Source organism: Bombina bombina, chromosome 1 (assembly GCF_027579735.1).
Source record: "Bombina bombina isolate aBomBom1 chromosome 1, aBomBom1.pri, whole genome shotgun sequence".
In the NCBI taxonomy this organism is placed as follows: domain Eukaryota; kingdom Metazoa; phylum Chordata; class Amphibia; order Anura; family Bombinatoridae; genus Bombina; species Bombina bombina.
Window position 1 is genome coordinate 473,289,572 of NC_069499.1, and position 16,252 is coordinate 473,305,823.

Sequence of the window (16,252 nt, forward strand, 5' to 3'; positions counted from 1 at the left end):
ACCCGCGTAGCTAACGCTCCTTTTTTTTCACATGCACCTTTTAAACAACGCTGGTATTTAGAGTTCTCTGAAGGGCTGCGTTAGGCTCCAAAAAGGGAGCGTAGAGGCATATTTACCGCCACTTCAACTTTCAATACCAGCGTTGCTTACGGTAGCAGCTAGCTGGAAAAACGTGCTCGTGTACGATTCCCCCATAGGAAACAATGGGGCAGTTTGGGATGAAAAAAAACCTAACACCTGCAAAAAAGCAGTGTTCAGCTCCTAGCGCAGCACCATTGTTTCCTATGGGGAAACACTTTCTAAGTCTGCACCTAACACCCTAACATGAACCCCGAGTCTAAACACCCCTAACCTTACACTTATTAACACCTAATCTGCCGCCCCCGCTATCGCTGACACCTGCATTAAACTATTAACCCCTAATCTGCCGCTCCGTACACCGCCGCAACCTACATTATACCTATGTACCCCTAATCTGCTGCCCCTAACATCGCCGACATCTACATAATATTTATTAACCCCTAATCTACCCCCCCAACGTCGCCACTACCTACCTACACTTATTAACCCCTAATCTGCCGACCGGACCTCGCCGCTACTCTAATAAATGTATTAACCCCTAAAGCTAAGTCTAACACTAACCCTAACACCCCCCTAAGTTAAATATAATTTTAATCTAACAAAATAAATAAACTCTTATTAAATAAAGTATTCCTATTTAAAACTAAATACTTACCTGTAAAATGAACCCTAATATAGCTACAATATAACGAATAATTATATTGTAGCTATTTTAGGATTTATATTTATTTTACAGGCAACTTTGTATTTATTTAACTAGGTACAATAGCTATTAAATAGTTATTTACTATTTAATAGCTACCTAGTTAAAATTATTACAAAATTACCTGTAAAATAAATCCTAACCTAAGTTACAATTAAACCTAACACTACACTATTAATAAATTAATTAAATCAATTAACTACAAGTACCTACAATTAAATAAACTAAATTAAATTACAAAAAAACAAACACTAAATTACAAAAAATAAAAACATATTACAAGAATTTTAAGCTAATTACACCTACTCTAAGCCCCCTAATAAAATAACAAAGCCCCCCAAAATAAAAAATTCCCTACCCTAATCTAAATTAAAAAGGTTAACAGCTCTATTACCTTACCAGCCCCTTAAAAGGGCTTTTTGCGGAGCATGCACCCAAAGAAATCAGCTCTTTTGCCTGTAAAAAAAAACACAATACCACCCCCCAACATTACAAACCCACCACCCACATACCCCTACTCTAACCCAAACCACCCTTAAATAACACTACCCCCAAAAGAAGACATCCGGAGTGGCAGAAGTCTTCATCCTATCCGGGCAGAAGAGGACATTGGGACCGGTAGACATCTTCATCCAAGCGGCATCTTCTATCTTCATCCATCCGACGAGGAGCGGCTCCATCTTCAAGACCTCCGGCGCGGAACATCCTCCATCCCCGATGACTAGACGACGAATGAAGGTTCCTTTAAATGACGTCATCCAAGATGGCGTCCCTCGAATTCTGATATGCTGATAGGATTCTATCAGCCAATCGGAATTAAGGTAGGAAAAATCTGATTGGCTGATTGAATCAGCCAATCAGATTCAAGTTCAAATGGATTGGCTGCTCCAATCAGCCAATCAGATTGAGCTCGCATTCTATTGGCTGTTCTGATCAGCCAATAGAATGCGAGCTCAATCTGATTGGCTGATTCAATCAGCCAATCAAATTTTTCCTACCTTAATTCCGATTGGCTTATAGAATCCTATCAGCCAATCAGAATTCGAGGAACGCCATCTTGGATGATGTCATTTAAAGGAACCTTCATTCGTCGTCTAGTCGTCGGGGATGGGGGATGTTCCGCGCCGGAGGTCTTGAAGATGGAGCCGCTCCTTGTCGGATGGATGAAGATAGAAGATGCAGCTTGGATGAAGATGTCTACCGGTCCGGATGTCCTCTTCTGCCTGGATAGGATGAAGACTTCTGCCACTCCGGATTTCTTCTTTTGGTCCATCGGTGCCCGGTTGGGTGAAAACGACTCAAGGTAGGGAGATCTTCAGGGGGGTAGTGTTAGGTTTATTTAAGGGGGGGTTTGGGTTAGAGTAGGGGTATGTGGGTGGTGGGTTTTTAATGTTGGGGGGGTGGTATTGTGTGTTTTTTTACAGGCAAAAGAGCTGATTTCTTTGGGGCATGCCCCGCAAAAAGCCCTTTTAAGGGCTGGTAAGGTAATAGAGCTGTTAACTTTTTAAATTTAGATTAGGGTAGGGAATTTTTTTATTTTGGGGGGCTTTGTTATTTTATTAGGGGGCTTAGAGTAGGTGTAATTATCTTAAAATTCTTGTAATATTTTTTTATTTTTTGTAATTTAGTGTTTGTTTGTTTTTTGTAATTTAGTTTAGTTTATTTAATTGTAGGTACTTGTAGTTAATTGATTTAATTAATTTATTGATAGTGTAGTGTTAGGTTTAATTGTAACTTAGGTTAGGATTTATTTTACAGGTAATTTTGTAATTAATTTAACTAGGTAGCTATTAAATAGTAAATAACTATTTAATAGCTATTGTACCTAGTTAAAATAAATACAAAGTTGCCTGTAAAATAAATATAAATGCTAAAATAGCTACAATATAATTATTCATTATATTGTAGCTATATTAGGGTTTATTTTACAGGTAAGTATTTAGTTTTAAATAGGAAGACTTTAGTTAATAAGATTTAATTTATTTCGTTAGAATAAAATTATATTTAACTTAGGGGGGTGTTAAGGTTAGACTTAGCTTTAGGGGTTAATACATTTATTAGAGTAGCGGCAAGGTCCGGTCGGCAGATTAGGGGTTAATACTTGAAGCTAGGTGTCGGTGATGTTAGGGAGGGCAGATTAGGGGTTAATACTATTTATTATCGGGTTTTTGAGGCAACAGTGAGGTGGTTTAGGGGTTAATACATTTATTAGAGTAGCGCACGAGGTCCGGTCAGCAGATTAGGGGTTAATAAGTGTAGGTAGGTAGCAGCAACGTTGGGGGGGGCAGATTAGGGGTTAATAAATATTATGTAGGTGTCGGCGATGTTAGGGGCAGCAGATTAGGGGTTTATAGGTATAATGTAGGTGGCGGCGGTGTGCGGTCGGCAGATTAGGGGTTAAAAAAATTATTAGAGTGGCGGTGATGTGGGGGGGCCTCGGTTTAGGGGTACATAGGTAGTTTAGGTATTTGGAATATATACCCCATGGATTGTGGCAGCTAAATGTGCACTAAGATATAATAATACACTTCCCCTTTAACCCAAGCATGTAACTTGAGCCGCCTGAGGGCACTTAGACTGCACACACTCTGACTATTCCAATCAAAGTATATTAACGTACTCATGCATTACTAATACTGTGACACTCCATGATAGCCTTTGTGTGGTTAATTTTAATTAATTTTGGGAATTGAGTTAGCGCCCTCCCTGAGTACCAGCATCGCCTTATTATATCTTTTGACCAGAATGTGGATAACTAACTCAGTCAATTATTTGGACACCCTTTTGGTCTCATCCCTTCCTCCCAGATAACACGTATCCAATTACTGCCACATATATATTATGAATAGGAGACATTTTGAACATTAGGATCAGTGTTATGTTGCTATAAATGGGACGAACCTATATATTAAAAAGTGGTGCCCTCCTCACCTGGGAGACATATACTTACCAATTGCCACGATCACATAGAATACTGAGATACACACCTACTGTTGGATAAACTAGGGGTTCACCTTACATTTGAATATCTGGTATTTAATGACCAGAGGCACCATACTGTCTGTTTTGTGGTTTTAACAACCACTTTTGTATTATTTTTTGTCTTTATTAAAAGTTATGTTTTAACTCTTTCCCCTTTTCTGGGGGCTCATGTGTCATATTTTCTGATCCACTTGTAATTATAAAAGTAGTGTTCCGAGTGCTTTTAGATACACTCTTTTGCAAGTATTCTCTACTTGTTTTCCTCCGAACCCACCCAAAAATAACCTAACACTAAACCCCAAAGTTGGTACTCACCAAAGATTAATCTGGACAGAGATTTTTCGTCCCTGCGGCAAACTTTTTATCTTCATCCCGGTGGCACTCTTCATTCTATTGGTTGATTTGAATTTGAAATTGAAAATCAGCCAATGGGAATCCAAAGGTACTCCTATATAAGAAGGGTACCTTGCATTAAAAAATCAGTGTGTGGCTGGTGACCGCATTAAGAAAAGATAAGAAGATGGATGAAGAGCAACACCGGGATGAAGATAAGAACATTGCCGCCAGGATGAAGATAAGAAGACCACTGCTGGGATGAAGGTGGACCACCATCGGGATGAAGATGGAGCGCTGCCGCCCACATTTATCTTTGGTGAGTACCATCTTTGGGGTTAAGATTAGGGTTCTTTGTTTTTTTTTATGGGCAGCAAAAGAGCTAAATGCCCAGCCAAATGCCCTTTTCAGTATTGTTTTTTTTTTTTTTAAATAGCTTTTTTTTGGCTGGGGGGGGGTTCAATGTAGAGTTTTGTAGATTTAAATATTTTTTTAGAATAGGCATATTTTTTTTATGCTTGGTAACTGTTGTTTTCTTTGTAATGGTAGGATTGTGGTTTTTAGTAATGTTAGGTTTTTTTGTTTTTTTCAGTAATGTTAGGTTTGGTAGTTTTAAGGTAAGGGTAGGTTTTTTTATTTTCTAAGTTAAAGTGAAGGTAAAGTTACATGCTTACATAGTTCATCTAAAAATAATAGTACTTTCATTCATGATTTTTTACAAAGTTCAATGTAAATACATTTTGATCCACAATGAAATATTATTTTTGTCAACTTACAATTCAACCGTTTTTTTTTGTTTTTTTTAATTTTACTTCCTGATCACGTTGTTTGATCTTCCAAATGACTTTCTGGCCGTTAGGCGGCCTTGCATCGACGTCAGCCTATTTATTGAGTGAAAGATAAAAAAAGAAGGCGCCACCATGGTGCACAATCAGATGATTCAAACACGCCAAATGTACAAGTAAGACCGTACTTACAAGCTGTATGACACTTGAGAAGTGTCACAAATGCCTTCTGGACTGTTGGGAGTCGTCCAGCTAACTCACACTGATGGATGTCAGAGCAGCTCTGAAGCGTGGAAGCGGCGACAGGCTCACAGCATGCAGTGACTAGCCACAAGCTCAGCGCCAAGCCGGATCGTTCACTGGTGTTAATGGATACACCAGTAAAAGTAGATACCCTCTTGGATACAATGTATCAAAATGAATCCAAATGTTGAATAAAATTGTGGATAGTATGGTTGAAAAAGATGATGGTTCGTGGCAAAAGTCTAGTAAAAACAAACAGACTTTATTTGAAGTATAGCAGCACAACATTTCTCGGTCTTTCCTGACCGTTTCCCCTTTGCACCTGAGGAAACGGTCAGGAAAGACCGAGAAACGTTGTGCGATTGCACCTGAGGAAACGGTCAGGAAAGACCGAGAAACGTTGTGCTGCTATACTTCAAATAAAGTCTGTTTGTTTTTACTAGACTTTTGCCACGAACCATCATCTTTTTCAACCATACTATCCACAATTTTATTCAACATTTGGATTCATTTTGATACATTGTATCCAAGAGGGTATCTACTTTTACTGGTGTATCCATTAACACCAGTGAACGATCCGGCTTGGCGCTGAGCTTGTGGCTAGTCACTGCATGCTGTGAGCCTGTCGCCGCTTCCACGCTTCAGAGCTGCTCTGACATCCATCAGTGTGAGTTAGCTGGACGACTCCCAACAGTCCAGAAGGCATTTGTGACACTTCTCAAGTGTCATACAGCTTGTAAGTACGGTCTTACTTGTACATTTGGCGTGTTTGAATCATCTGATTGTGCACCATGGTGGCGCCTTCTTTTTTTATCTTTCACATCTACAGATCATAACATCTTGGGACACCAACAAGAATTTCGAAGAAGAAGCCTGCCATCTGTTCCAGACATTTGAATCTGGATTATGGACTAGACGAACTGTCCAATATCACATTTCCACCATCTACTAGATTGGTTTGATTGGGACTTTTTTTCACTCTTTTTTTCACTCTGTATATATATTTTGCAATATTTACCCCTGTATACACATATAGGGGTATTTCACTATAACATTGCACTATATGTTGATATTTTTACTTTTTATACACAGGTATTTGGCGCACTGGTTTTTTTTCCCATTTATTTATTGAGTGGCGCATGCAGCAAATATTATTATGCATAAATTTGTTGGTCGCGTGTTCCCAATTCACTCATGTGCATACCCGTTTTTCGCCACTGAGCCGAGAACGTCATCTGTTTAGACTCGGCAACATTGAAGCACATCGCTCACTTGAGTAATTAGCATAGTACTGAATGAATACATTATGTCATTCATTGAGTACTATGTTTACAAAGACATTGACGCATGCACGTTGAACACCGGCTGTTCAAAGAATGCGCATTGAAGGATCCATCGACGATTCGCGCATGCGCAATACGCTCGTTGCTTGTGAACGCACATTACAGCTACGTATAGAGCAGGTGGGACCGCTCTATACGTCAACACACAGAAAGATAGGAAGTGGAAGATGGGAGGAGCATGATAGATAACAGTAGGAATTATAAAAGTAAAAATAAAACTGATAATAAAAAAAAAATTTATAAAAAAATATAGCCATCTGGATATGTTAATGCAATACAATTCTTGGATGTGTTGTAAAGCCTGAGAATTTACTTTCACTTTAAGGTTAGGTTTTTATTTTTTTTAAAGGTCTGTTTTGGAGTAATTTAGAGGGTGTTATGTTAGGGGTTTAGAGGTTTGTGGGTTACTTTGCGATGGGAGGTGTGGTGGTTTAGGGGTTAATAGTATAGTGGGTTACTTTTCTCCAACATTGGTGTGTCCGGTCCACGGCGTCATCCTTACTTGTGGGATATTCTCTTCCCCAACAGGAAATGGCAAAGAGTCCCAGCAAAGCTGGTCACATGATCCCTCCTAGGCTCCGCCCACCCCAGTCATTCTCTTTGCCGTTGCACAGGCAACATCTCCACGGAGATGGTTAAGAGTTTTTTGTAGTTTTATTCTTCTATCAAGTGTTTGTTATTTTAAATAGTGCTGGTATGTACTATTTACTCTGAAACAGAAAAGGATGAAGATTTCTGTTTGTAAGAGGAAGATGATTTTTAGCAGACAGTAACTAAAATCGATTGCTGTTTCCACACAGGACTGTTGAGATGAAGTAACTTCAGTTGGGGGAAACAGTTAGCAGTCTTTTCTGCTTAAGGTATGACTAGCCATATTTCTAACAAGACCATGTAATGCAGGAAGGCTGTCATTTCCCCTCATGGGGACCGGTAAGCCATTTTCTTAGTTAAACATAAAAGAATAAAGGGCTTCAAAAAGGGCTTAAAAACTGGTAGACATTTTTCTGGGCTAAAACAATTGCTTTACTAGGCATATTATGCAGATTCTAACTAATTATTGGTATTATAATCTTGGGGAACGTTTAGAAAAACGGCAGGCACTGTGTTGGACACCTTTTTCAGATGGGGGCCTTTCTAGTTATAGACAGAGCCTCATTCTGGGACTGTATAGGGGTTAAATGTAAAAAACGGCTCCGGTTCCGTTAATTTAAGGGTTAAAGCTCTGAAATTTGGTGTGCAATACTTTTAATGCTTTAAGACACTGTGGTGAAATTTTGGTGAATTTTGAACAATTCCTTCATACTTTTTCACATATTCAGTAATAAAGTGTTTTCAGTTTGAAATTTAAAGTGACAGTAACGGTTTTATTTTAAAACGTTTTTTGTGCTTTGTTGACAAGTTTAAGCCTGTTTAACATGTCTGTACCATCAGATAAGCTATGTTCTATATGTATGAAATCCAATGTGTCTCCCCATTTAAATTTATGTGATAATTGTGCCATAGTGTCCAAACAAAGTAAGGACAGTAATGCAACAGATAATGATATTGCCCAAGATGATTCCTCAAATGAGGGGAGTAAACATGATACTACATCATCCCCTACTGTGTCTACACCAGTTATGCCCACACAGGAGGCCCCTAGTACATCTAGTGCGCCAATACTTATTACCATGCAACAATTAACGGCTGTAATGGATAACTCCATAGCAAATCTTTTATCCAAAATGCCTACTTATCAGAGAAAGCGCGATTGCTCTGTTTTAAACACTGAAGAGCAAGAGGACGCTGATGATAACTGTTCTGACATACCCTCACACCAATCTCAAGGGGCCATGAGGGAGGTTTTGTCTTATGGAGAAATTTCAGATTCAGGAAAAATTTCTCATCAAGCTGAACCTGATGTTGTGACATTTAAATTTAAATTAGAACATCTCCGCGCACTGCTTAAGGAGGTGTTATCTACTCTGGATGATTGTGACAATTTGGTCATTCCAGAGAAATTATGTAAGATGGACAAGTTCCTAGAGGTTCCGGTGCCCCCCGACGCTTTTCCTATACCCAAGCGGGTGGCGGACATAGTAAATAAAGAGTGGGAAAGGCCCGGCATACCTTTTGTTCCCCCCCCTATATTTAAGAAATTATTTCCTATAGTCGACCCCAGAAAGGACTTATGGCAGACAGTCCCCAAGGTCGAGGGGGCGGTTTCTACTCTAAACAAACGCACTACTATTCCTATCGAAGATAGTTGTGCTTTCAAAGATCCTATGGATAAGAAATTAGAGGGTTTGCTTAAAAAGATTTTTGTACAGCAAGGTTACCTTCTACAACCAATTTCATGCATTGTTCCTGTCACTACGGCAGCGTGTTTCTGGTTCGAGGAACTAGAAAAATCGCTCAGTAAAGAATCTTCGTATGAGGAGGTTATGGACAAAGTTCAAGCACTTAAATTGGCTAACTCTTTTGTTTTAGATGCCGCTTTGCAATTAGCTAGATTAGCGGCGTAAAATTCAGGGTTTGCTGTCGTGGCGCGCAGAGTGCTTTGGCTAAAGTCTTGGTCAGCGGATGTGTCTTCCAAGACAAAATTGCTTAACATTCCTTTCAAAGGTAAAACATTATTTGGACCTGATTTGAAAGAGATTATTTCAGACATCACTGGGGGAAAGGGCCACGCCCTCCCACAGGATAGGTCTTTTAAGGCTAATAATAAGCCTAATTTTCGTCCCTTTCGCAGAAACGGACCAGTCTCTAATTCTGTATCCTCTAAGCAAGAGGGTAATACTTCACAACCCAAACCAGCCTGGAAACCAATGCAAGGCTGGAACAAGGGTAAGCAGGCCAAGAAGCCTACCACTGCTACCAAAACAGCATGAAGGGATAGCCCCCGATCCGGGACCGGATCTAGTGGGGGGCAGACTTTCTCTCTTTGCTCAGGCTTGGGCAAGAGATGTTCAGGATCCTTGGGCGCTAGAAATAGTTTCTCAAGGTTATCTCCTGGAATTCAAGGAACTACCCCCAAGGGGAAGGTTCCACAGGTCTCAATTATCTTCAAACCAAATAAAGAGACAGGCATTCTTACATTGTGTAGAAGACCTGTTAAAGATGGGAGTGATACATCCAGTTCCAATAAGAGAACAAGGAATGGGATTTTATTCCAATCTGTTCATAGTTCCCAAAAAAGAGGGAACATTCAGACCAATTTTGGATCTAAAGATCCTAAACAAATTTCTCAGGGTACCATCGTTCAAAATGGAAACTATTCGAACGATCCTACCTACTATCCAGGAAAATCAATGTATGACTACCGTGGATTTAAAGGATGCGTACCTACATATTCCTATCCACAAGGAACATCATCAGTTCCTAAGGTTCGCTTTTCTGGACAAGCATTACCAGTTTATGGCACTTCCATTTGGATTAGCCACTGCTCCAAGGATTTTCACAAAGGTACTAGGGTCCCTTCTAGCGGTTCTAAGACCAAGGGGCATTGCAGTAGTACCTTACTTGGACGACATCCTGATTCAAGCGTCGTCCCTGTCAAAAGCAAAGGCTCATACGGACATCGTCCTAGCCTTTCTCAGATCTCACGGATGGAAGGTGAACAAAGAAAAAAGTTCTCTGTCCCCGTCAACAAGAGTTCCCTTCTTGGGAACAATAATAGATTCCTTAGAAATGAGGATTTTTCTGACAGAGGTCAGAAAATCAAAACTTCTAAGCTCTTGTCAAGTACTTCATTCTGTTCCTCGTCCTTCCATAGCGCAGTGCATGGAAGTAATAGGATTGATGGTTGCAACAATGGACATAGTTCCTTTTGCACGAATTCATCTAAGACCATTACAACTGTGCATGCTCAGACAGTGGAATGGGGATTATACAGACTTGTCTCCGACGATTCAAGTAGATCAAAAGACCAGAGATTCACTCCGTTGGTGGCTGACCCTGGACAATCTGTCACAGGGAATGAGCTTCCGCAGACCAGAGTGGGTCATTGTCACGACCGACGCCAGCCTAGTGGGCTGGGGCGCGGTCTGGGAATCCCTGAAAGCTCAGGGTCTATGGTCTCGGGAAGAGTCTCTTCTCCCGATAAACATTCTGGAACTGAGAGCGATATTCAATGCTCTCAGAGCTTGGCCTCAACTAGCAAAGGCCAAATTCATAAGGTTTCAGTCAGACAAAATGACGACCGTTGCATATATCAATCATCAGGGGGGAACAAGGACTTCCCTGGCGATGAAAGAAGTGACCAAGATAATTCAATGGGCGGAGGATCACTCCTGCCACTTGTCTGCGATCCACATCCCAGGAGTGGAAAATTGGGAAGCGGATTTTCTGAGTCGTCAGACATTCCATCCGGGGGAGTGGGAACTCCATCCGGAAATCTTTGCCCAAATAACTCAATTATGGGGCATTCCAGACATGGATCTGATGGCGTCTCGTCAGAACTTCAAGGTTCCTTGCTACGGGTCCAGATCCAGGGATCCCAAGGCGACCCTAGTAGATGCACTAGTAGCACCTTGGACCTTCAACCTAGCTTATGTATTCCCACCGTTTCCTCTCATCCCCAGGCTGGTAGCCAGGATCAATCAGGAGAGGGCCTCGGTGATCTTGATAGCTCCTGCGTGGCCACGCAGGACTTGGTATGCAGACCTGGTGAATATGTCATCGGCTCCACCATGGAAGCTACCTTTGAGACAGGACCTTCTTGTTCAGGGTCCATTCGAACATCCGAATCTGGTTTCCCTCCAACTGACGGCTTGGAGATTGAACGCTTGATTTTATCAAAGCTTGGGTTTTCAGATTCTGTAATAGATACTCTGATTCAGGCTAGAAAGCCTGTAACTAGAAAAATTTACCATAAAATATGGAAAAAATATATCTGTTGGTGTGAATCTAAAGGATTCCCATGGAACAAGATAAAAATTCCTAAGATTCTATCCTTTCTACAAGAAGGTTTGGAGAAAGGATTATCTGCAAGTTCTCTGAAGGGACAGATCTCTGCTTTATCTGTTTTACTTCACAAAAGACTGGCAGCTGTGCCAGATGTTCAAGCATTTGTTCAGGCTCTGGTTAGGATCAAGCCTGTTTACAGACCTTTGACTCCTCCCTGGAGTCTAAATCTAGTTCTTTCAGTTCTTCAAGGGGTTCCGTTTGAACCCTTACATTCCGTAGATATTAAGTTATTATCTTGGAAAGTTTTGTTTTTGGTTGCAATTTCTTCTGCTAGAAGAGTTTCAGAGTTATCTGCTCTGCAGTGTTCTCCGCCCTATCTGGTGTTCCATGCAGATAAGGTGGTTTTGCGTACTAAGCCTGGTTTTCTTCCGAAAGTTGTTTCCAACAAAAATATTAACCAGGAGATAGTTGTACCTTCTTTGTGTCCGAATCCAGTTTCAAAGAAGGAACGTTTGTTACACAATTTGGACGTAGTCCGTGCTCTAAAATTCTATTTAGAGGCTACTAAAGATTTCAGACAAACATCTTCCTTGTTTGTTGTTTATTCTGGTAAAAGGAGAGGTCAAAAAGCGACTTCTACCTCTCTTTCCTTTTGGCTTAAAAGCATTATCCGATTGGCTTATGAGACTGCCGGACGGCAGCCTCCTGAAAGAATCACAGCTCACTCCACTAGGGCTGTGGCTTCCACATGGGCCTTCAAGAACGAGGCTTCTGTTGACCAGATATGTAAGGCAGCGACTTGGTCTTCACTGCACACTTTTGCCAAATTTTACAAATTTGATACTTTTGCTTCTTCGGAGGCTATTTTTGGGAGAAAGGTTTTGCAAGCTGTGGTGCCTTCCGTTTAGGTGACCTGATTTGCTCCCTCCCTTCATCCGTGTCCTAAAGCTTTGGTATTGGTTCCCACAAGTAAGGATGACGCCGTGGACCGGACACACCAATGTTGGAGAAAACAGAATTTATGCTTACCTGATAAATTACTTTCTCCAACGGTGTGTCCGGTCCACGGCCCGCCCTGGTTTTTTTTTTTTTAATCAGGTCTGATGAATTATTTTCTCTAACTACAGTCACCACGGTATCATATGATTTCTCCTATATATATTTCCTCCTGTCCGTCGGTCGAATGACTGGGGTGGGCGGAGCCTAGGAGGGATCATGTGACCAGCTTTGCTGGGACTCTTTGCCATTTCCTGTTGGGGAAGAGAATATCCTAAAAGTAAGGATGACGCCGTGGACCGGACACACCATTGGAGAAAGTAATTTATCAGGTAAGCATAAATTCTGTTTTTCTGAAGGGGGTTTCAGTTTAGGGGCTAATGGTGCAGTGGGTTACTTTGCGATGAGTGGTGTGGTGGTTTAGGGGCTAATAGTGTAGTGGGGTACTTTGCAATGGGGGTGTAGCAATTTAAGTGTTAATAGTGTAGTGGATTACTTTTCAATGGGGTGCCTTGCGTGCGCAACTGGCGACACCGACGGATGTGTTATAAACGCAATAATAGTATAGATATACTTCATTCTCTTGCAGCATCGAACATAACCTTTCTGTGTTTTCAGACTCCCATTGATTTCTTTGGCATTCGTGGCCTCAAGGGTCTCGGTGTGATTGATAGGTATGCTGCGTCGGAATTGACGTGAGCGTACCTGTTGAATATTTGATAAATTGGCAAGAGGGTCAAATGGAGTCGAATGTGACGGCGGATGATCAGTATTCCACTTGAATAAAACAAGCATTGATCTGCGTCAGATTGATATTGCTTGAGCATATATTACGTCACACATTTCAACATTTGACGATCTTGACGCTTTGTTAACTACGGCGGATTAACTTTGCGTCAAATCTGACGCGAACTTCCAGCACATTATCCGTTGAAGCTTTGATAAATCGGCCCCATAGACTTTAACTCAAAATGCTTCTCCTCTAAAAGTGTTATTTTCCTTTTGTCTCGAAGAACTAAACTCTTCCTTCTATTTTCTACCCTTAATTACCTTCTAAACCATCTCTATCTGTTGTCAAATGTCTTAAACAATATGAATTTAAAACATCTTTAAAAATTGCTTCTGAAATTCAGCTTCTCATCTCTTTTATTCTTCCTCATGCTCCTGTTACTTCAACCACTAGCAAGGAGGGTTAAACTGGTTATAAAAGAAGTGGGCATGGATTTGTCATTTTCGGCTAATTCTGCAAGAGGATCCCCAGCTTCTAAAGCATTTTTGAAATCTGCTCTTCTTCAAGAAATTTTAAATGCAGCAGACTAGTCCTTTGTTTCTTTTTTATAAACAATACTATTTTGAACCCATTCAACATGCCTTTTTTTTTTACGTATTTTGTTAATTTGCTTTGAACTAGCAAAATATGAAGTCTCTGGTCTTGTAATAAAATTTCCAATTATAACAGCATATGACAGAATAATCTAGATTTTATTAAAGTTACAGAGACAAATATTTTCCCACCTCTGTCTTACCCACCCTCCTTTCATAAAAATATAATAATAATATATACTTTCTTTTCAGTTACCATCTAGTCAAGATGATTTACTGCAGACTCAACCTATTCATCTGAATATCAAACAATATCCCTCAGATTCTTCTCCTTGTGTTGGAAGAACTTTTCTTTGTGTCAAGTGTTTTACAAGCTCCTGTGGACTTTTAATATTAGAACAGTTTTGTCTTAGTTCTTTTATTTTGAATTTCTCTGTTAATGTTAATGAAAAATTAAACTGGAGGTTGAGGTACTAAGTGGTCAGTATATGGTCACTATGGCTACTCTGATTGGTCATTCTTTTCAGTTTATTCAAATTTAGCTTTTTCATTGGCTAAATATGTCTGGTCATTGTTTTATCTTATGATGTAATGTTTTCAGTAAGTTTTTATGTCTGTAAAACTCTGCATTGAGTAGTAAAGGAAAGATGAAGCAAAATATTCGTATCTGTGTAGTTAATAAAATCTATATTATTCTGTTACAAGATGGGATAATCAAAATTTTACAAATTCTGATTATGCATTCACAGTTTCTGTGTAATTTTCTTGAAATTAGAATCATACTTTGTATATTTATATGTATCTTTTACAAACTACATTCGGCTAGATTACGAGTTTTGTGGTACTGCTATACTGCTGAAAAATTTGGCCATTGCGTGTGGAATGGCCGGGAACGCATATTACGAGTCGTGGTGGTATAGCTATACCGCAATCATTTCAGCCTGTAAAGACACGTCCATTCCGCACTCAAAAAAATGACGTTTGAGTGCAGGATTTTCATAGCGCCTGTATTACAGGTTGTAAGGTCCTGCTAAAATGCTTGCATTACAGCCTATACTGACACAATCCATACCTCCACCTGACAGCAGTAGTTATGTATTTTGCAAAACAAAAATATTTAAAAAAAAAACTCATAAATAAAATGTTACAAAATACACTAACACTCATAAACTACCTATTAATCCCTAAACCGCCACCCTCCTGCATCGTAAACACTATATTAAATGTATTAACCCCTAATCTGCTGCCCACCCACATTGCGACTATTAAATAAACCAATTAACCCCTAATCTGCAGGCCCCGACATCGCCAACACTAAATAAACCTATTAACCCCTAAACCGCTGGCCCCCGCATCGCCAGCTCTATAATAAAGTATTAACCCCTAAACCTCCAGCCCCCCACTTCGTAACTACTAAACTAAACCTATTAACTCCTTAACCGCCTGCCACCCCACATCGCAAAAAACTAAATTAAACTATTAACCCCTAAACCTAACACCCCCTAACTTTAAATTAAAATTACAATATAACTATCTTTAAATAAATAAAAACTTACCTGTGAAATTAAAAAAAAAAGTTTAAAATATAAATTAACCTAAAATAACTATTCTAATAAAATTAAAAAAACTACCAATTAAAAACCTAAATTAAGGGGGGTGTCCAAGCCACGGCCATGACAGGTCGCACATGCTAAAGGTTCCCAGAGCAAGATTAATCTCTTACTAGTTTCTTACCAAGAAAGATTATTTCTAGTCACCAAACTGTGAGGGAAGTCGTAGAGATCACACCTAGCCAGATGGTGTCTCTCTTTTTGTTAAAAATGATCAAGCTGGGGGATGCTTCATGGCGGCGACCAAGATGGCCGCTTATCTTAGAGTCTGAGCAGATGAGTTGATATAGCGGCTGCATATCACTCACTACACATAACATCCACGGTTAATTTATGCCTAAGTAGCATTGTTGGTATATCCTGAACAGATTGATCTAACTATTAACCTCAACCTCAGCTCTATGATACTGGAACGGAGAGGAATGCAGCTGCGGCCTTCTTTAAGACCGACCTTTACCTAACCCCCTGGTAATCCGGGTTACATAGCGATCTATTATATCTATTATATGTAACATCTTTATTTTTTGGGAACTCTTGAGGAAAGCAGCACTGGAAAATAGTGGTGGCTGTGGAGACTAGAAGGATCATTGGATTTAGAATTGCAAGTTTAACATGGCGGCGACGATAAGCTGTGAAGCGCCAATAATAGAGGAACTGACCACTCACATACAGAGATTTGCACAGAGCCTGCTTTCAACCCTCTCAGAAGCTTTTGGCACTCGGTTCTGACCGATAGTCTGGCAAAATAGTAAACCAGAGGTGACCTGCAGTAAACCGTTATTTGAGACAATACTAGCTAAGGCTGCCGAGATTCAACCGCATTTGGATTTATCTATGCCTAATAAGCAATCCTGTGAGGCCTCGCTGCTGGTCTCATTGAATCAGACATTCTTGACGGAAAAAAATTACATCCAGTTTTCCAGCTAACCGCAACAACTGAGGAGATCTCCTTTGGATACAGAGACT

General features: G+C 40.1%; 1 long non-coding RNA gene across 1 annotated transcript in view; it reads left to right on the forward strand.

Annotated features, from left to right (window-relative positions):
* Positions 1-14,334, forward strand: part of LOC128645481 (uncharacterized) — a 29,072-nt gene extending 14,738 nt beyond the window's left edge. Inside the window, exon 2 of the long non-coding RNA XR_008400121.1 lies at positions 13,929-14,334. This is a non-coding gene — a long non-coding RNA (uncharacterized LOC128645481). The remainder of the gene's footprint in view (positions 1-13,928) is intronic.
* Positions 14,335-16,252: the final 1,918 nt, after the last annotated feature.